General features: G+C 35.9%; 1 long non-coding RNA gene across 1 annotated transcript in view; it reads right to left on the reverse strand.

The window, feature by feature from the left end:
* LOC138940875 (uncharacterized) overlaps window positions 1-22843 on the reverse strand; it is a 158876-nt gene that overhangs the window by 83587 nt on the left and 52446 nt on the right. The window contains exon 3 of the long non-coding RNA XR_011448082.1: window positions 13945-14190. This is a non-coding gene — a long non-coding RNA (uncharacterized lncRNA). The remainder of the gene's footprint in view (window positions 1-13944; window positions 14191-22843) is intronic.

The raw sequence follows: 22843 nt of genomic DNA on the forward strand, positions 1-22843 counted from the left end.
CTAGACGGAAATATATGTGGATATTTCGTAGCTCTGTGGAAAAAAAAAAAAAAAAAAAAAGATACAAACATTGAACGATATAGGCGAGCGCATCATAATTTGCCTGTTTATCGCTATCGTAAAGTTCCTACTCGAGAGAGCAAGAACGTAATTTTTTACAGTGAGTCGAAAGCGGCTACTTTTTACGATAAGACGATGCACTCACCATCGTCCTCGTATCTTATTCGGCAAACGAGAGAGAGAGAGAGAGAGAGAGAGAGAGAGAGAGAGAGAGAGAGAGAAACTCTCGTCTGCCTGAATTTTTTTGTCATAAAGGATTTTTGCTATATCAATAGTAAATAACACGAGTAGGGCAATAAAAGCTATTTGTAGACAAAATATTAGAATTTTCCAACGTGAGCTTTCTCGTCATATTCGATGTAAAAGTTAATAAAAATTCGTTTTATTGTTTTAACGTAATTGAACGATATTTAAAAAAAATTCATTTACTTGAAATATAGAAATATAGATTAAAAGATTATATAAAAACCAAACAAAAAGAGAGAATAATTTTGATAGAAATTAAGCCCGGCCTGAAGAAACGCCTTTCCATCGAAAACCAATGTGAACTGAACCAAAATTTTCGTGTGAAAATTGGCACCAAGACTCGGGAGACACACGAGCACTTGGGAAAACTCGGGAGACCAGGAATGTGTGTGCCGGAGGCAAAACCGAACGTCAAGCGGCCAATTAATCCTACTGTCTCTCTTCCCGTGCGCTCGTCTAACGGACCGATCTGCGAATTCTCGAGCAATTGACATAACAGGATCATGGCTTTCTAATGGATCCAATGATCCGTTATCGCGTTATCGTTCATTCGATAGGTCATCCCTTATTTGCACTCTTTAGAATCAATTGAGATTACTTTTACGTTATGTCGATCATATTTTGGAAGATAGATTCAGAAAAATTTGCCTTTTCGACGCAAAGATTAAGAATATTAAAGCAAATATTATATTATGAATAAAAACTAATTTTAATTTTATAAAGATATTTAACGATGAATATTTAAAAAAATTGAGAGAAAATATATATTGTCTCCTTAAATTATTTCAGAATATGTAGATGAAAAAAAAAAAAAAAGTGCGAAAGATATTATCTATTTATATAAGAAAACAAAATTTTGAAGCTATAACTAATATAAATTTTTTAATCCAGTGAATAAATGTAATGTAAATTACGTTAGGCAAAATATATGTAAGAAAATCTAAAAATCTGTGTGTAGACTCATAAAACATAAAATGCACACACATGCGCTAATTTAGCGGAAGGAAGCAATTGCTTATCGAATAAATCTAAGCACGCGCTTAAGAGAGCGCTTCATCTCCTTACATTATAATCTGCCGCGAAGCGCACAGCTTACGCGAGAGCACCGCAGATAGATATTTCTTTACATATATCTTACATCGCGTACCATATTACACCAAGAAAGCGGAAATACCTCTTGGATTTTCTCTCAGTGAGTCCTCGGAGAAATATTTTCTGTTTTACCGTGACATTATTAATGTCAAAATTCGCAAGAAATAAATATTGCCATTTCATCATATTTACAAGATATATTATATGCTATTTACATTATTGATATTGATTTTGCTACAAAATTTCTTTATTCTCTTGCAAATTCAATTATAATACAAACAAATTTATATTTTAGTTGTTGCAAATGTTTATGCAAAGAGAAATATTTGAGAATTTATCAAATTTAGCAAAATTTTTTTTTCCCATTTATAAAATGTTACAATATCAAAAAATTCGTACTCTCGGTAAAATTTATCTATTGTATTATCCGATTATGATTAAATTGCAACTAAAATTGCACAAGATAATATCAATTAATGTTTAATTTTGAGATGTCGCCAGTGGATAAATCAATAGACGAATGTTTATACGACCAAAGTGGCAATTTATTGTTTGATTGTTATATCACAATGTTTTTCACAATGATCTGATATGATTTTGGTCCTTATCAAGCAAACTGCGTTGTAGTCAAAAAGTTGAAAGAGAAAAATCGGTATGTCATAGGAGAAAGACTGTCTTTCTCAGTATCTCAAACAGAGAGATTGACACAGGGTCATTATGACATATCGATTTTTCTCTTTCAACTTTTTAGCTACAACGCGATTCACTTGATAAGGACCAAAACCATATGGCCGAAACGTTGCGATATAATAATCAAACAATAAATTGCCAGTTTGGTCGTATAAATAATGGCTCGTCTAATAATATCAATTGTAGGTATTAATACAATAAATAAACAGAGTAATATTTTGCAATGCCATTGAAGAATCTAAGAATGTTTCGCGCAAATGCTTATAAATAGCCTAGCAATATACTTTTTGATGCAACGCTGACACATATAGCAATTAATATGAAGAAATATGCATCCGCGAGCGGAAGAATCTTCATAACTCGTCACCTACGGCGTCGGCCGGAAGTTACGAGTAATAATCGACATTCCAAGGTGAGAGCGGAAGTTAATTGTGAAATCCTTACGTAAAAGCGTAAAGGGTAGGCGGGGAAAAGATGAAGCGGCGCATTCCTCGTTATATTATATACATTACTCGTTTAATTATCGCTCTCGTCAAAGTATATGACGAGCTAGAAATGAAATGCGAAATTGATTTCTCACAAAGTAGAATATAAAAATACCAAAAAAAAAAAAAGAAAAAATTGAAAGGCTAAAAGAATTCATCAGAAATGTATGAAGATACATTTTATTTAACAGAAAAAAGGCAAAATATATTTCACCTGTAAATTATTTTTTTCTCGTTTCTTTAATTTATTTTTATTCGTATGCTTGTTTATATGCATTTCATTCTTTTTTTCCTATGTAAATACGTACGTTCAATTTCTTACATAATCACGATTATATAAGACTATGACTATTGGGATGTCTATATCCTATGAATGTATTCCAATGAATGTTAATTAACACCATAAAGCATCGATATACATTTTATCCGGTTTAAAAATTTTACGAAAATTGTTCTCGCGCTTCGTTACGTGAATACGAGATATATAATGTGTTGAAATTTAACCGACTAACTTTTATACGCAATAAATTAAATGGCGTTATTGTAAATATATCGTCATTGTTATAAAGCGTCGGGAAAGTTTGAGTTGCGGAGGACATTGGTGGTAACTGAAACAATTTTATTGCAAATATAAGATATATGCAATTCTATCTACATTATTCGAAAGACCGAAAAGACGCGACATCACAAACAAGCTCTAACTAATTATAATGTTATCTGTCACCATCATTTGAGACTTTTTAATTAACCCAAAATACAAATGAAAACGATTTATATATAATTATGATAATGTATGTTCCCGCTTTTGCATTAATTTATCAATTCTGCAAAACATTACGAATAGCTTCAAATCCTATTAATCGATATTTATAAATAATAATAATAATAATAATAAAAAAGTTCAAATTCAACAAATAATAAATTGCATATTTTTACGGTACATAATAATAGGTTTAAGAAATATGACAATTGTCATATTTAACGAGACATTGAGATCCAAGTTTGACAAGTGATTCGAAGAGCGCAAGATTCGAGAAGTATGTTTATGTTTACTCGGATATCCTAAATTAGCCGTGCTTAATCGACTGCGATGCAACACGTGTGTATAATGCAACGTGTCCCTATATATATTGCATACGGGATTTGCGCATGACCTTTGACGGCGGAAGTGGCGCGCGTCACTGATCGAAATGCGCTTGGTGCATTCGATGCAATAATGGTACAATATTATGCAAGAACACCCGCGGCTCTAAGATACCTTGCGTGAATATAAAATACAACGAGCGCGTTTGTTTTCGAATCATCAACAACAAGACGAAACACTGATAAGATCCAGTGGCTTTCTATGTTTACTAAAAGTAAATTTATAACATTTTTTTACAAAAAATTGCACTGGAAAATTTTAATTTTTCATCGATCTTTTGTTTTTCGCTAATTATCTCTTCACTTGTACAATTGTGTACCGTCTTACGGTCGTCTTTGCTTTTTCTAAATATCGAAGAGAATTGTCGACTTACCTCCTATATGTTTGCGCGAGTGAAATAACATATAAGAGAAGAGAGTATACATTAGTGTAAGGTTTGCAAGTAGATAGACGATAACAGCTAGACAAACGATGACGTCTTTTCGCATTCCCCGCGAGGACGGGGACGCAACGGAGATAAACCGCTGCGAATGAGGAAGGTTTATTACGTCCCCGGAGTAAAATCCCCAGGGCGGAAAAACACCGTACAATACGGAGATACAATAGGGTAGATACAAGATAAATACCGAGGAAGAAAACGCAAGGCACAGCGATGGCGACAGTAAAAATAAGTCTTGTTACGCCGCGACGTTGAAATCAATTAAAGGCGAACAAATATTGAACGTGACAGAATGAGCTGAATACGCGCGTAGAAAACGACTGTGTACTGTGTAAACGAATGTTCGTTTTGCATGCGGATATTTGCAGTCGGATTTTGTATAAATCGAATGATTTATTCTTACAATATCCGAGTACAATGAGATTGCGCGTTTATTCTCCCATCAATGTATTTTGTGACGGCAATCGTTAACCGGTAACGTTCTGATAATCGATAGGATTATTTATTTATTTTTTTTTCCATAATATGCGTAAAATATTTTTATTATATTTGTAGCATTTTGAATTATATTATAATTATATTAAAATATAAAATTTTAATTACGCATGATGTAAACTTTATAGAAGAAAAAGGATAAAAAAATTTTCAATTGCCACAAATATTCTTATAGCTAAATTTTCTACGTAAATTATCGCCAATGGGAAGCGTATGCTCAATCTTTTGATATATCGCCGTCGTTTCTGCATTGCTTTTCGATTTCGATGGATCGACGAGCGTAAAAGAAGAATACAAGAAAGTGGAAACGCGATGATAACCAACGCGAAGAAAATGCTGCCGTTGCAGGACGCGCGGGTAAAACGCAGCTGGTCTAGAGCAACTGCGGTAGCTAAAATTGCAGCGGGTATCTACTGGCCGATTGCGGAAACGGATACACAATATATAGATATATGACGAGTAAACATATATCGGGTGAATCAGCTCGACGATGCTGCATCCAGCTGGCGCGGACTGGTTGGTACAACGCGTAGAATAGAAGAGCAAGAGAAGCAGCGCTTGGAGTTTCTCAGTGTACGTTACTCCCAGGGGCATATCCTATTATACAGTCTCTAAGTTAATAGACTTGGACTTGGAGAGCCGGCCGTCTCGTTTCCACCGCAGCTATACTCTCGACACGCTTTTCTCTCCACAGTGGAAATAGATCCCGCGAATGTAACAAGCAGAATTAGCGCGTCATGTTGCTCTCGCGGATTGCACGCTCTTCGCACGAGAATAGCATAATAAATAATCACATTTGCGTTATAATAATTATCTTTTTAGATTGACAATTTTTTTGCTAGATTGGCACTCGTGATTGGATTTGTACATCAGATTGCATAATAGAGTCTCATCGAACACGTATTGTATATAAATTAAACGATATAATCGTGATTATTAAACGTGTATATCGCTTTGAGTGATCAATTAATATGATGTTATTGCGAATCACATTTGAAATAAAAAATACTAGACAAATAACAAGCAATTGTTAGATGGGCATAAATAGATGGGCACAATATCAATTATAAACAGATGATATTATCCCTTATTTATATACTCGTTTATGGTATAGCTTCAAGCGATATATAGAAATTTGCTTTAATTGTTGGTTTAATGTTTAATACGTTAAATGCAAGTGTCAAGGCACAAAATTAATTTGATTTTCATTGCGTTTTGTATTATGCGACGAGTACATCGTCACCAAAAATTTAGCGTTAAAATTTGCACGATGCCCGAATGCAATAATTAAGCGTTTCATACACACATACACAGGCATACACGCGCAATATAAAATCTATTAATAGATTAAAATCTATTTTGCGATTGTTTTATCAATCATGTTTTAAAAATATCAGGTAAAGAAAAAAAAGAGAACCATTTTTTTTTTCTTTTTTCGAGCCTTGCAAGATATAAGTTTTTCGTCAGTATTCCCCGATCGAGATATGCAATACGTGTGCGAGATACGCGAGATATATTTACTCATCAACTTAACGCGATATATTGAAGTAACGACGGACGTGCATTCATCTCGCGGTTGCGGACAAAGGAACGAGACCTCGTGCATATTTTTTTGTTTTCCACATCGAACGAGCGACTACATTCAACCTCCGACGATGTCTTGCGGTTAATGGATGTAGGAACAAAGAGAGACCGGTTGATGAGTCGCGGACGCGGTCTTCGTGGATAGAGATCGGTGGTAGGACGCGATAAAAAGATGATCTCTCCAATGGATACTGAGATAGATGAGCCGACAGAAGCGCGTGTTCCATTTTTTTTTTACCCCCTTCATTTTAACGAGATTAAAAGCCGAGTGCTGACGTTCTCACGCGCCCGTTATTTATATAACCTCGATGCATTTCCCGCCTACGAAGTAGGAATGGCGCATATACGTGGCTTTTCTCTCGTGCTATTAATTGTCCGTTATTAATAAAGCCTCTCTAACGAATAATCATCAATTTTCTACCGTCTAAAACAGAGTTTTCCAAACTTTTTAGACGTTCACAACACATACAACATATATGCGCACATTCACACGTTCTCTTCCCTCTCCCTTTTTTACATTTCATTGCTTTATATCCAATTCAGATATATTTACGATAAATTTCATTTTTCATCAATTACTCGAATCAAATTTCTAGATATCGTATCATATGAATGATATTTTATTATTCCGCCTCTCTAATTACTTTTATTAATTATTTTTGCCGAAACTTTTATACACACATAAATTATAAATGTTGCCAAAGAAGGATTGAAAGTATAACGATTAAATTTCTTACATATTGCAAGCTGTAAATAAAAAGAAAATCAATACATCGAGAAAAAATTGCGGAGTGAATTAAAATCCAAGCGGCGAGTCAGGGGAGAAAGGAAAAAGATACGCCTCGATCGGCGCATTTTCGTGAAAATATCACATTGTCGTTCGTGACGGCTGTCCGCCTACGCGACCGATGAGAAAGCGCTTTCTTGCACCGTGAAAGACCTATCCGGTAGAAAGCTTTTTTATCGATAAAGCTTCTACGCTACGTCCTCGCTTCGCTGCCTCGAAACGAGACGCGAGTGTTATCCCCCGGTGGCGACGAAGTCTTCGGTCGACAGGACAAACTCGATTCGGTCGCTCGCGTGTCGAAAGCACGTACATCGCGTTACAAAGTAAAGTACTATCGACGTAAATGCGGCGCGATATAATATACGTAGAGCACGTGGAGCAAAATGACTAATCGATCTCTAATTATCAACGTTATTAATTTTCCAATCAAAATTTAATTTAATCAGAATTTAATTTTCCAATCAAAAATTACAAGTTTTAAGGAGACAAGTATCTCTATTCGTAAATTCTCTTAATAAATAAATGTGAATCTGTTATATCGATGATATATATACAATATATATATATATATATTTTTTTTTTTATTAACAATTCGCATTCCTCTTCGAGTCACGAAAAATACATTTCAAAAGCGCCTGCGAATTGGCGCGATGCCAGAACGCGAAGTATGCAAACGACGACGTAGCTCGAAACGAATCTCCGTTGAACGATTGATAAATTACCCGCTTGCGATCGATCGATTACTAATAATACTGGCGTTGGTGATAATTATCGATCATATGAGTTGATTATAAAATACGAAGAATGAGAAGATATCAGTTACATTATTATAAAGATTTTTATAGTAAATATTTTTATAAAGAAACTTAATTTGTGCAGTTCTCGATATTGTTCCGTTTCAAATAAATGACTAAATATCATTCTTATTTTGTAATGGATGTATATGGGCAAAGTCATAAATCAATCTCATTGAATCATCTTAATATAAAATCTATTAGATTCTTCTATTTATATAACTAAAAAAAGAGAGAGAGAGAAAATCATTATATTTAAAATATTTTATTTCAGTCATTTATTTATTTATTATTACAAAATACTATATTTTATTTATTTATTTTGTTACGAGATGTTAAATTAAAAACTTTTGCAAATTTTTTTCTCTCTTCTAATAAATTTACGTCGCTCTTCTATCTAATTGCTGATAAACAGTAATCGCGTAATGTTTTCGGGTAAAATCGCAGAGAGGGAATCCATATTGTGCTCTCTGAACGATGTATCGCATCGGAAATACGCGGCTTTGCGTGGTGCGTCCCTTGGCGACGCGTGTCGAAGACTTAAGGTGTGTCCTTAATCCGACCGTGATAAGCGTGACGCGGCTATGTCTCCGCACTCTCGCTGCTTGATCCCCGGAAATTGGATCGATAAGCTCTTATTCCAAACGCTATGCCCCGGGATCGTCCCGCCCGAGAGACTCCCCTCCCCCCCTCGTTCCGCGCCAACCCCCGCGTGCTTCTCGTGTGCACCCGCGTGTGCATATTGCATAGAATATTTAGCTGCGCGTAAACTGTTTGCGGTACTCTCGTAGTTGTAACTTGTCGAGCTAAAAGCTAATACAATATAATATGATTAGAGGATCCGATCCTAGGGCTTTCCCGACAAATGTAATTTCATCTTTTACGATTCACGAAAGTTGCTGCTTCATCAACTCGCAATTTAATTGTTTTAATAAAGAACGGAGACAGGGCCGTAATGAACCGTACAAATTTGTGTTGAAAAACACGACATCGGTCGCTGATTCTTCTATTGCGATTTCGGCAAAAATACCAATGAGGAGATATAGAGAGACGTAGAATATATAGATATATAATAAATCATATCACGCATCCCTCTTTCCCTCTTTCAAAAATTTCAACATACGTCTAGTTATCATTTATAGACAATTTTCTCAATTTAAATATTCTTCTGTTATTACTAACTTGAAATAACATCAACCTGGAAATAATACACGTTATACTGCATTATTAGAGATTGAAAAGTGTGTGATATAAAATAAAATATCGCTTAAATGGTCACTCGCGCATTCAGACATCCAATCTCTTTGCGAGCTAGCCGTAAACGCGACATAAATGCGTGTCTCGTGTGGGGGCGGTTAACCGTATCGTAGCAATACGGAATTTCGCTCTTTCCATATAATGCACTCGTCTATCGAACCCAGCGACCAATGTATTATTCGCCATTTTATTCCCGGCGCCACGCGCGAGCGAGATTTAAACTTAAGCGCGGTGCGGCGCGACGTTATGAAGTACTATTGCCCGCGAAGGAAATAAAAGCGATTTAGTGCGCCGGTGCATTGTTGTCGACCGGCGAGCAGGTGAGTCCCCGGTATAATTCTACGCTATCGCGCTGGCTCTCCGCCTCCGTTATTTACGAAAGAGAACTCCGCCAGAGATAGAATAAGCGAAATTGATACGGATTAACTCAAGAACCCTTTCGCTTCGTCGGCACAAAAAAATAAATATGAATGATGAGCACTTTATATCCCGCGATAAATTATTCGCTTTGAGAGAGAGAGAGAGAGAGAGAGAAATAACGAGTTATATTAAAGTAAAATCTCTGTTTAATATAGAAATGCGCATTATCGATAAATTCATATCACAAATGGATTCTCTCGTTACATCTGTCTCTCGCTTTTTTTCTCTCTTTTTCTGATGTCATGTAATTTCATTAAATTAATTCTACATTGCTTGAACACGATATATTTCCAGCATTATCTCAGATTCCGAGCGAAAATACGATAATTATCTTGCATTTCGCGCAAACATTCTACTACACATGTTCTCATATAAACGGTAAATATAGTTTAAGTACGATATTATGTCACTTCGCTCGACGTTGATGTTAATTATTACTGGCGAAATCACAGGAATTAAAACTATACTTCGAATAAGTTAACGAGTTTTTATTTTTATTTTTCACGAATGTCTCTTAGATACGTCGCGCGTGTGAGAGAGTGAAATTTTGTCGCAAAACTCGCGCGAGATATCTCGCGTGATAAGCTATCGCGGTTTGTTAACACGCTCGTGCGTGCCTTTCCGAGTGCAATGACAATGAGGCCTCAACATCGAACATTGTACCTCTGCGAACGAATGATTCTGCTGTTAGTTGGAGCCTGACAAACATCTATTTCGACTCTACCATCAATCGCGCATCGCCGTTATCGGTTCATCTGGGTATTTAATTAATTCGTCGTAAAAGTTATTACTGATTTTGATAACTGATGGTAAAAAAATGTCACGCTTAAAAATCTTAATTAATTTTTTCGACCGTTAGATTCACTCAACCTTACGAGCGCGTAGCGATCGTTAAAAGTTAATATTTCACTGACATCAATTCTTCCGATCAATTTTCCGTTATTATTGACGTTGGCTGATTTGAATACCGGCGTTTACGCGGTCGAAAATTTTGCCACCCTATAGCGAGGTTCTTTTATCAAATCTGACATGCCCGACGCAATAATTTAGCTCACAATATTTCACGATATTTTTATTCGTATAATTTTTATTTTATTATTTCTGTTTTTAGCTTTAGGCTTTATTAATCGTGTCTTACTATTAATGGATTAATGAGCGCGAAATAGCGTCGATGTATCAAACACACACCGATTAAAAATGAACGAAATAATGGGTTTAATATTCCGCTGTTTTAAATTCTATGTGACTTGTAACGCTGCCCGTTTCAGTTCCGCGAAATTCGTCGTAAGGGAAGTACCGCCTTTGCAAATTTTCCTCAAAATGTAATCCTTCCCGTACACGCGGATGTTATAACTCGCGGTGCTGTACGGCCGTCGTCTGAATCGCGGAGAGAAATGCCGGTGGAACAATAGCATCCTGTTTTAGTAATTCAACCTGCGCCACGCTTTTCTGTCATTCTTCCTAATACGCGGCATAGCATTGCATTATATCAAAAATTCTCGCGGAGAGATATCGTCCGTTTTTTCGTCAAATTATATCAAACTTAGCGTTTGATGGTTGTTACAATTGATTCATATGTGTGGGGAAGAGAATGGTATGAAAAAGATTAATAATAGCTATAAGATCGTTTGGTAGGCAATTTCGAAAATGAGAGAAAACATTTTTATTTTTTAAGAGAATAAAGTATTTTTTCCTCTCATAATATTTGAAGGACAGAGCTTAATGAAAGTTATGGAGATTTAGTGTAAACGAAATATTTCATAATATCGCGATGTAAAGTAATTTTTCCGAGAAAAAGAAAAATCAATACCGAGTTGTTTTCGCATAATTTATCGATGAATTTCTTTTGCATTTACAGAAGCTTAAGCTTCTCTCTCTATTTATTCCTTCTTTTTCATTCTATTATATCTTGGCATCGCGCGCGCGCGCGCGCGCGCCAGTAGAAGAAGTCATTTTATGACGGACATCTCGACGGGCAAAAATGAGGAAATAAGTACAAAGTAAATGGTGAACACAACAGTCGTGCAACGAAACGTCGCGCGGACGTTATTATATGATGAAAGCAAATAAGTCGATGGGTATCTCCGAGACGTGACGACGGCGGTAAAAGGCCCTTCTGTTATTAGAGAAACCGCCGTTCCGCTATACCGAGGAAAAGCCACCCTCTTTTCCTCGGCCCTGGCTTTTTCCTGCCGTCGCTCTTGCCAAGAGAGAGCTTTACTTTCACTTATCTTATGGTCCGGCTATCGTCTACGTGACACGGCACCCGCCCTTCTCCCAGTTCCTAATCCCGTTTCTGTTAGCTTCTCCTCTCACCGACAAGATACTCGCTCTCGTCACAAGCAACTTTAAGGGACCGGGTATCGCGGTAACTTGCGCTTCTTAAACCCTGCTTCTTGAAATTGGGATGTTGAAGCGGATTCATGGGATAAAGTACGTGTGATAAACTCGATTATCCGAAGTAATTGGATGATACGTCGCGACGTTGTTCAATTAATTAAGAGTAAACACATTTTAATACGAAAAAGAATGTATCTCTTTAATTTAAAGTATATTTTATATGACGAAATGACGCAAAGCGCACTATTAATATCGACAAATCAGACAACAATGCGGGTAGCAGAAATCAGAAACGTCCCAAATGTAAACGCGTTTATTTCCAACTGAAAACAACGAAGGTAGATATTTATCAGCATCGTGGCAACTGTCACGACATATCGGGGTAGGTCGCCATCATCGGGAACGCATGCATATTTGTCGCGAATAGATTGGCTCTTTTTCAGGACGACAGGCACGAAATAACTTCTGAACGAATAAACCGTAACGGATGGCCATAACGATCGGCGCGCAATACGCGCGTACATACGCGCGATCGGCTGTCACGGCGGATTTTCGCGGCGCACGTTTGTACGCCGTACCCGCGTGTCACGAAACATAACAGGGGGAAAAAAAAAACGAAATAAAAAAAAAGGAAAACAAATCAAAACGAGTAAAAAAAGATAAATGCTCGCCAATTTTCGTTGTGTAGCAGTCGTCGCGCTCAGCGATGTTCGCCGATTAGCGATTTGACATTTTCACCGGAAGGGAAAGAAATTCATCTTCCTCGGTGAGAACCGCATCGCGCCTTTTCGGAGCTGTTCGTGTCCGAGCTCCATGCGCTCGAAAATTAATTTATTCATGATAGCGTTAAAATATTCATTGGATACGAGACACAATGCGCGCTCGCGCGCAACTCGCCGTAATTTCTTTCTCGATGACTTTTTCGCGTTTATATGCGCGTGCTCGCGTGACTTACGGCGCGCGCGAGCCCCTCATCTTTTATGGATAGCGCGCACTTTCGTGAGTTATGAACGACGTGTCGTCTGTATTTTATAATAAATAAAGTCTGATTTTTCTCCCCTTCCCTCACGAGATACGCCACGCTGCAAGTATCTGTCGCGAACGTCATCATTGTACAATATATCGAGGGAGACATAGTCTTGTAAAAAATTATCATGTTTCTTTAATTTGAATTCATATTTGGTTAAAATCAAAGAAATTAAGAGAAATAATATGCTAATTATTATATCTAATTTAATATTTCATTCATTTACACAAGTTTACAAATAATTAGTAATTATGACAGAGTATTAATTTTGAAGTACGAAGATTCTACGGGTAATTAAATTTGTACGTTATACGCAGCAGTGTATGCAGCAGCGTTGTATAGAATGTACAGAAATTATATCTTCAGATGAAATCGGTCAATTGGTTTCAATTGTTCGAATAGAAGAGACGACAGGGATGAGCGTACCGGTAGAGTGTATCGGTCCCACAAAGCAAACTATTGCAATCCCGAATTAATCCATTATAAACGCCCGCATTCCGTTGGCGATTCGATTTAAAAATAGATTAGAGTGGGAGTGCAAAACACAAAATCTATTACTATCTAACCCCGTTTCTGTTAACTCTCTCGTTTCGAACGAACCGGTCGTACGCCGTCACGCCAAACACGTTGCCGTAAAACACTCGGCACCGCAAATGTTGACACGTTATTCCGCGAATGTGACCCGCGATTTCATCGACGAGGACCGAGCAGCGGTTCACCGAGGGTTTCTCGCCTTTGTAAATTAATTAGCAGTTGTAATTCAAACGCGCTATGCAATAATGCAAACGCACGGCTGTTCGAGCGTAAACGAACAATAAAGGACAATTTATTCGAAAGCATAGCGCTTATTATTGTGGAAAATTAGAAAATTTTTTTTGCTTAAAACTTGAAACCTCACATTCCCTCCATTTCTCTCTCCTCTCTTTCTTTCTCTATTAAAATAGTATTTATTTTCACACAATTATTAAATTTATTTTATCATACTTTCACAACTTATTCCTCTCATAATAGATTCTTTGACAAATATTAAATTAACTATCATTATCTTAAATTGAGAGATTTATTTATTTGATTATCTACCTACCTTGAATTTGTATCTACGCCTCCTCAATCTGTTCTCGTCGGTTCAAAAAACGAATGCGTCATCGTGCTTTGCTCGATCTGCTGGCTTGATTTTCACCCCTACAGCTTATTCTTCATCATCGGAGTCTTCTTCAGCGACATGGAAAACCTCTTTCCTTCCGATAAGATGACAAGGCAGGAAAAAAGCGAGATTGATTTCCGAAATTGTTCCTTGACGCAATTCTGGTAGGCTAATAGTAGAGAAGTTCTGAAATCACAAGACGAGATACTGTCGCTTTATACATGTTCAAGAATTTTCAAATTAATTTGATGTTGATTAATTAATATTTACTATTAAAATCTTTATGTATATTTTTTAGATTTCTTTCTATCGATTAAAATGTGATTTTATACTGCTATTAGTTATGTTTGTAAGAAAATTATAATATATTAAAACACACTCGACATTATTATGTGATCTGCCTGCATAAGCGCATGCGAGAGAGACGAGTAAAAGAAATTTCGAAGCAAGGCGGGAAAGAGCAACGGCGCTATCACGCCGATAATCGACTCGATTAGTTTTTCGATTTCGCGCGATTTCCGTTGTCATTATCGACGAGAAAATCGCTAAGGACTCTCGACTCCTACCCTGGCCCTTTTTCCATCCATTTTCCGCATAATCCATTCACCACGTCGATCGAGGCCGCGCGACCAGTATGCAAGGCAGGAACACATGTGATGGGATTTACTCGAGAAAGATGGAGAAATATGATTATAATGGCAAAAAGCCAGACAAAAGGGGAAAATAAAGCGAGAGAAAATATGGCACAGTCGGAGAGTTATCTTCCATTGCGGAACAATCTATTACGGCGAATGAACAATATTGATTTTTACTAGCAGATCGCTCTCTTTATACATATATGTAGCTGAGAATAAGAAAATAATTTATAAGTAAGTAGGAAGAAAAAACCAGACTACTAGAAGCTGAGTGCTGTTAAAAATGCGCAGAAATATGTACAATATTTAATAATTGTACAGAGTAAATTTTCATGCGAAAATGTACATTTCAGTCATATATTCAGACTATTTTCAGCGCATAAACATAAAAAGTAATTTACATTGTTTTGAGAACGTTGTATGTATGTTGTTGAAAAGTTAAATTATGTAAAATTAGGTAAAACGCTAAAAAAATATTGCATAAAGTTGTGTGTGTGTGTGTGTGTGTGTGTGTGTATGAAACATATGTGAAAAATGGCAATCAAAAAATTTGCAACTAAAAATAAGTTGTTCTGAGACTCTGTATAATTACGCAGTCATTAAATGTCAAATACAAATTCAACATGTAAATGATTTAATTAATATATTCTTGTCGCTTGGTATTTCGCTGATAAAATCCCCAAACTCGTCAACGTTGTGCGCGGAGAGATAAAATTTTGGAGGACGGCGCGATAAAATCGCGAGAAACGTAATTAGACATTAACTGTTAATAATTACGGCGAAAATGGATTATCGCCGCGAACATCGTAATTACGCTCTCGGACTTTGCGAATCTCTCCATTTGCTGCTCGTAATTCGCGCTGTGGATCGATAACGCGCGACAATGAGTTGTAAAATGTAGCAACACGCGCGAAACACTTCGGGAAAAAGAAACCGCAAAAGACTCGAAAACGTGATGAGAGTGGAACCCGTAAGGTCGATAATCGCGAAGGAGAACGATAAGAAATAAATACGACATATCTAACGGAACAAGGGAAAGACCATTTCACCAAAAGAACAGTTAGATAGATGATGAAACAAAAGATGATCAAAGAGAAAAGGACAACGTAGAGAAGCGAATATAATAATAATAATAAAATAAAAAAATAGGCAGCGAGGAAAATTGCGTCGTATGTGGTATGACGAATAAAAGCTGAACAGACAGATAGATGGCCAGGCAAAAAGCAAGCTGACACGAAATAAACGGGAGATAAAGAGGCGCCATCCATCAGCTTTCTGTTGCGAAATCCCGTAAGAACAATGAATGCAATTAGCCGGGAACGGTTACAATGGGGATCCCGGCTTGCTCTTGTCGGAAAGCGCGGAATAAAGACGGAAAACATTTAGAGGCATTCGTTACCAACCCGACGAAGTGTGCTGATGACAGCTAATGAAAATCGCCGGATTCATTAACTATTACTATCGACAAAAGTCAAAGGCAGCCGAGCGGAAGGAAGGTAAAGATACAGATGGCAAATAATGATAAGAAAGACAGGAGGAAAGAAACTTTAACATCTTTGCCACGTGCAATTATAATGAAAAACAATGATCGAGATTCGATGCAATTTTCACGCGGCATGAAACAATCAAAATATTTTTCTAAAATATATGGTATTCAATCCATCTTCGTACAGAAGCTCATTTAATATAGATTATAAAAATACACGTATAATAAAAATAAAATATAGAGAGAAAATATATTCGCGTAATTTTGATTCTTTCATCTATGCGAACAAAAATTACATAAATATTTTAATCGATAAAACTTTTCGATTTCATAAACTGTCATCAAAACGAGATTAAAAGATGTTTGAGCAAGGAAAGATGAGAGATAAAGGATGTAAAGTAAGAAAAAGGAAAAGAAAAAAAAAAAGAACTTTAGTACTCGAGCCGTACGCGCTCATAATCAAAGTGGATGGTCCGGTTTTCATCGCGTGGAATTTTAAAATCTTTCATATAATATCATGACGCGATTTTCGCGCTGCATCATGCAGTCCCATATAACATTTTCATCCATGTAAGAATTAAGCTCTTGCTTTAAATATTTTCTTTTCAAACATTTATACACGACCCGTTTATTTTGAAAACGATATAAATCTCTAAAGTTTTAAAACATAAATGTCGTATTTGCTGCATCTATAAATGTAAGATTTCTAAAAGCGCACTTGCACGATTTAATCTTGAAATCTCGTTCAAGCCGATATTGTCTATTTTTATCTCAGATTATCCTGTAATGCTCCGTTCTTGAATCCGCTGATCGAAAAATGTTATTGTCGTGTAGCAGAAGCGAGTGTTAACTTTGTTGGTTATATTTGCCGATAATTTTAGATTCCGATAGATTGAAGTAAAATGTCGCGTTCGCAACGTTAGCCAAGCCCAGGAACTTTATCCCACAAATACTTTTAACTTATTCAACACTTTAATAATAAATGTCACGGCTCTCATGCGACATAAAATTTTTTACGGTCAAAGGAAATGTTTGAGAAGAGAAACTTAAAACCGAAATTCGCTTTTTACGTTTTACAAATAAAAAATGTAAAGAAGAAAATTATGATGATTCATAAAAGTAGCTTGTTTAAATTTTTAATATACATTCTTGTTTTTCGTTAACGAAAATTCATAAATGAGAAAACTAGTAAAAAAATGTAGAAATTTTAAGTAAAATTGAAGAGCTGCAAATTTTATGAATATTCAAAAGCAAATTTCTTTCATTCTCCTCCTCTCCTCGATATTTTTCTCCAAATTTTATCTCAGAATTAATCACGCGGCTAAATTGACCGAATGATACAATTTTCGCTGTTGCTGATGCAGAATTGTGCGAATGGTGTCATACGTGTCGGGTGGGATGCGCGATAGAGATTCAGCTGGGACAGAACGAGGGCGAGTTCCATTCGCCATGACTAAGTGATCGCGTCAAAACTGCCGCGTGCAACCCGGCGGCGACAATGGCGCGAGTAATGAACGTAACCACAGAATTACACCCCGGACGATAATCGAGTTTCGTCGAGCTGTTGTTAAGCGTCGCGTGTTCGTATCGCTTCTCTCGTTGTCCGCGCAACGAATTACGTTCGAAACTCATGGAAACTGCTTCTTAAACGCTTACGTAAACGAGATATTACCTATTTCTTTTGATAGTGCTTAGTCATATATTGAGATAGAAATTTAATTACTTATAAGAATTTTATTAATGAAAATAAAGAAAAATTACTTTTTTTTTAATTATATATATATATATATATATTATGCGGGATAAGTTATTTTCTTAAAAATTTATATCAATTATCAAAACAGGTAAAGTAATGAGAGAATCTAATTGTACGTTGCTTGTAATTTTTCTTTATAAAATCTGGCATGTTTCCCGCCTTCATATTATATTGTATATCAGTTTTGTATTAGTACTGATATATGCAAATTTTTAACCTCCCTATCTCAAATTAATCAAGATGATAGCCGATGCAAGAAAAAATATGAAAGCGACAAGAACAGAGACGTCCATTATCCCGTCCTTCTACTTTTCTCGCGACCATCTCCGCATCCAAGTCACTAAGATTGACCAAGAGAAAAACTTCTGCGGGGGAGGGGGGAGGGGGGGCCGCGCATTCGGACATATTTTTCCGCCTACGTGAGACTCCATCCTCTTAAATCATCCAGAGTTTTCCTCGGCAGGGTATTCTCCTGTCTCTAGGAAGGGGCAAGACATGAAGAAAAACGAAAAACGCCCTTGCGGGGGAAAAAAAAGAAAAAGAAAAAGAAGACGATGAGACGAACGAAAGCGGCCAGGTTCATCTGACGCAGCGAGGGATGCTGCCCTAAGAGATCGTAGATCGACGAGGGGTTGCGCGTGCACCGGAAGGGGAGGCTGAGGAAAGAGGAAATACCTGCCAGTTACGCCCGCCGGACACGCAACGCTTTTTGAATTATGATCGTGCAAAGTTAGTCTCTATTAAAGTCATAAATTTCGAATTCAATAACAGCCTGCGGAGGATACACTCAAGCAGTTTTCTGCCGGTCTCCGACAAAAGAGAGCCACACTCTCTATCTTTTTCTCTCTATCTCTTACCGGAAGCAAAACCAACGCACTTCCGTGCACGTGCGCGCGATACAGTGTGTGTAATATGTATATATGTGATAAAACTTTTCTCGACTCGACAAATTGCTGCGACTCGGAATTCGGCATTAATCTGTTCGTCTCGTGGCTACTTGTTTCTCGTTTCTTCTTGATCAGTCTTCGAAAATCGATATCGGTCCTGATATTTTGTCCTTTTAGATAAAATCGATACGAAATACTAATGTGCTAATGCATAGAGAATTCTTTTATAGAAATAACTAACTTCCCTGGAACACATATCGATTATTGATTGTAGTTATCTATAATTGTATGATTTATCTTGATAGGCGAGAATTTACAAATGTATAATATTAAAATAGAATGTATAATAGTATAATAGAATAAGTATAATAGAAATAATTGTGGAAGAAGTCCAATGTAATATAAAAGATTATTAACAAAAATAACTATTGTTAATTTATAAAATATCATTTATTAATATATTACTAAAATTTATAATGTCTTATCTTTATGAATTATAACAGACAAGATGTGAGAGAGAGAATTGAAGAGAAATATGCGTGCGCTCTCGGAGTCGTCTCATTAAGAACTGATACGACATAAATAAAACAAGCCAAAGAACAAGACAATAAAAACTGTAAACAGAAGTCATGAAAATCGTTTCAACAAGTATATTTACAAAATCAAACGTTAAAAAACTTTCGAAACATTCCGGAAAACTAATTTTTGTAATAATAAAATTATGTACGCATCAACATCAGTATTTCGACTTGTATTTGACTTTATTTTTATTCACATATTTATTTTAAATTATCAATTTTATTACTTTGTTTTTGTCTCATATATTTTATGTATACTCTGCATAAACAGTATTTCAATTATTGTTATAATCAGGAAAATCAATAAAATAACCGAAAAATTATTTTACTCGTCAAAATCATTTATCAAATGACTTGAAAAATTCATGTGTCAAATATAATTAATATTAAAAAGCAAAAAAAAACAACATTATTTATTATATATATCGTGAACTTCAATCTTGCGTAAGTTAACATAATTAGCTATAATATTGAAATATTTTATAATCAATCAAGTAAATGTCAAGTAAACATTTAAAAAGAATATAAAAAGTAGTATCCTAAATTTTCGTCGAATTTCCGATAATTAATTAATAATTTTATAAATTATATATTTTGTCGAGTTTAATCGGAGTTATGTCATAATTAACGTATTAACGTCGACAATCTGATACAAGAATGTTAATCCAATGCAATAAAATATTCAAGCAATACTTGAAAAATTTGTCGGTTTATCAAGATGTGAGTTTTTCCATAACGCAATGTGAATAATACCGTAACACGTAACACGACCGCAATGATCTCGTAATTTAAACGGTTTGCGTTTCACAATCATCGAGATAATTAATTTGCGCATAAACAACAATTTAAACGACAACTCGTTATATATGCGATGCGTTTTTATTACCGCAATGTTAAATTTTCCAAAAACTGTTGAATACATTTTTTCTCGGCAAAATTATGCAACATGCGTACTATCGATTATGCTTGAAAAAATTTTACTTTATCCAAATATTGTAATTGCTAGATTGTTAGTCGATACTATTAATCGCGTAACTATTCAAGGTATAACATTCCTTCAATTTCGCATTTATTAAAATTAAATTCGACAATTTTACATAAAAATATTTAACAACGAAAATATATTGTAAATATATGCTTCTTCTCTAAAAATAATTTCTTCTTTGAAGAGGGGAAAAAACAATTTCTAATTTGCCAAGTTAAAACAGATCGCGTACACAATAATATCGCGCCTCTTGCGTTTATCTTTGCAGTAATTCTCGGCTGCATCGAAATACATACACGCAAAACGATCGAGCTCTCTCGTGCGCCGCAACGAGCTCTCAAGTTTTGACGAATGAAGCTCTTTAATCCGCGCAATAAATTATAATCATGCATCCTACAGCCTCAGTTAATGACTCCTGACCTCGTTAACTAGACTATGTATAACGGCCAAAACAATGCGGTGCAAGTTTGCGCCGCGCCAATGCACAAGTTTTCGCCAAGTAATTTCGATTCGATCAATATAACTTGCCGTGTGAATCGCTATCTCAAATCTCCATGCTAAACATAAAAGCACGTGTAATCTCATGTGTACAATATTACCAAATTTCTTTAATCAGAATTGGATAAATTGATTTTTAGTCGCGAGCTCATCAAGTGTACATTTAAGTGTGTTACGAATACGATATCCATCAAAAACTTTATATATTTCGACGCATTAGCATTAGACAATTGCTGAACTTTTTGAGATAATGCCGAAAAATACGTCACTTCTAAAAGATAAATTAACATGTAAAATGACAAAAAAAAAAAAAAAAAAATTAACTAATCAATTATTGAGAGATAAATTTTCTGATTATTCATAAGTTGCATTATTTTTTTTTTCAAATTTAAAGATGTAAATATAGTTTAGAAAATAAAATATATTGCGCAAGATTGATATTTGATTAAATTGATACATTTGAGAATAATATCATATAAAATTCTAATCATTTTTCGTATTTATATGATGTCGCGAGAAAAAGGTCTCCATTACAATATAGCGAATTGAACTAACAATTAATGCATATACTTAATTACGGTTAGTTCGATATTCGCAGTGTGAACAAGGGTTATATTTACTCGCTGCGCGCACAAACGCAAGATACAGTCTGCTGTAATTAATCGTGCGATAACCGCACGAAATCGGTCATCAACCGGCCGATCAATTGGCCGCGTGTTGTACGTTTAATAATTTCTAATGGTAATCATGCGCGTGTAGGCTAATGCGCATCGATAATTCGCCATCTGGATTATCTGGCAATATTATCCCGGATTATTAAGGTTTTCTCGCGCGCCCCGCGCCGTTCATTATCGCTTCCGCGACCCTTCCGCTTTCCCCCCCCCCCTCCCTCTGCATTCCCTTCCCACCCCTCTCCTCGGCAGAGGACCACTAATCAGCGGAATTATAATCGTACACCCTATAACTTCGATGGTTAACGACGTCACCGATAAATTGCGCCGCTGAACTATAATTTTGCAGGCGCACAAGTACGGGGTCCACGCGACTTATACGAGCTCTCGTTACGAAAATTACAACATCTACGGCGGCGGCATCCCGTAATTCGACCTATTGTAACGCCACAATACGCTCGAACACGCTCGCGAACGAATCTCAATCTCGTCACAGTTATTACGACACCGGTAACCGACGAATCCCGCAGGAACGCGATCATCGGTGCAATAGCGATTGGACTGACAATGAGTATATGTGTCTAGTATATATCTTTGAAAATACGAAAATAACCCTGCTTTGCGAGGTGAGAAAAAGCAAATGAAATAATAATATTCATTTTAAAGAAAAAAATATTAAAGATAGACTAGAAATGTGATGGTTAGATAAAATAGAATTTTTTTCTTTCTTTCTTTCTTTTTTTTTTTTTTACACAGATTGTATCTCTTGTAAGAAAATTTCTATTTTATGAATCGCGTAGAAAAAAGAATTAAGAAATAAAATAATATATTGAGAAGATATAAAAAAAATTAGAGTTTCGATTATTGTACATTTCTTTATCGAGATGTTAAACTGCAATTCGTTCTATAATTAATGTGTAAGATTATTAGGATTATCACGATTAGAGCTTACAAAACGTAAGCTCTTCGCTAGCATGTGAATAATAATTATACAAATATTATATATTATGTAAGTAATATAGATATATGTATGATAAAACGCGCGATGAAATCCGACGAACGATAATTTCTCTTAAAACTATAAAAACGCGTTTAAGTTAGCGAATAAAAGTTTTTACCTCTGTGGCAGAGTTCCCATAATGTTTCATTCCAAGTACCGGCGAATTAATAAACGCGATGTAAACGCGTCGATGATCTTTATAAAAGCAAGTTTCTCAATGCAACGAAACAGTCATTCGGACAAGCTTTATCGAGACACAGTTAACGAGCAATTTTACGACATGTCTTAGAATGCAGACATCATTTCAGCGCATTTCATCTCCTTTGTTTTTTTCCACAAGATC

Source organism: Polyergus mexicanus, unplaced genomic scaffold (assembly GCF_030449975.1).
Source record: "Polyergus mexicanus isolate NDT 795.1 unplaced genomic scaffold, iyPolMexi1.0 SCAF_17, whole genome shotgun sequence".
NCBI lineage: Eukaryota > Metazoa > Arthropoda > Insecta > Hymenoptera > Formicidae > Polyergus > Polyergus mexicanus.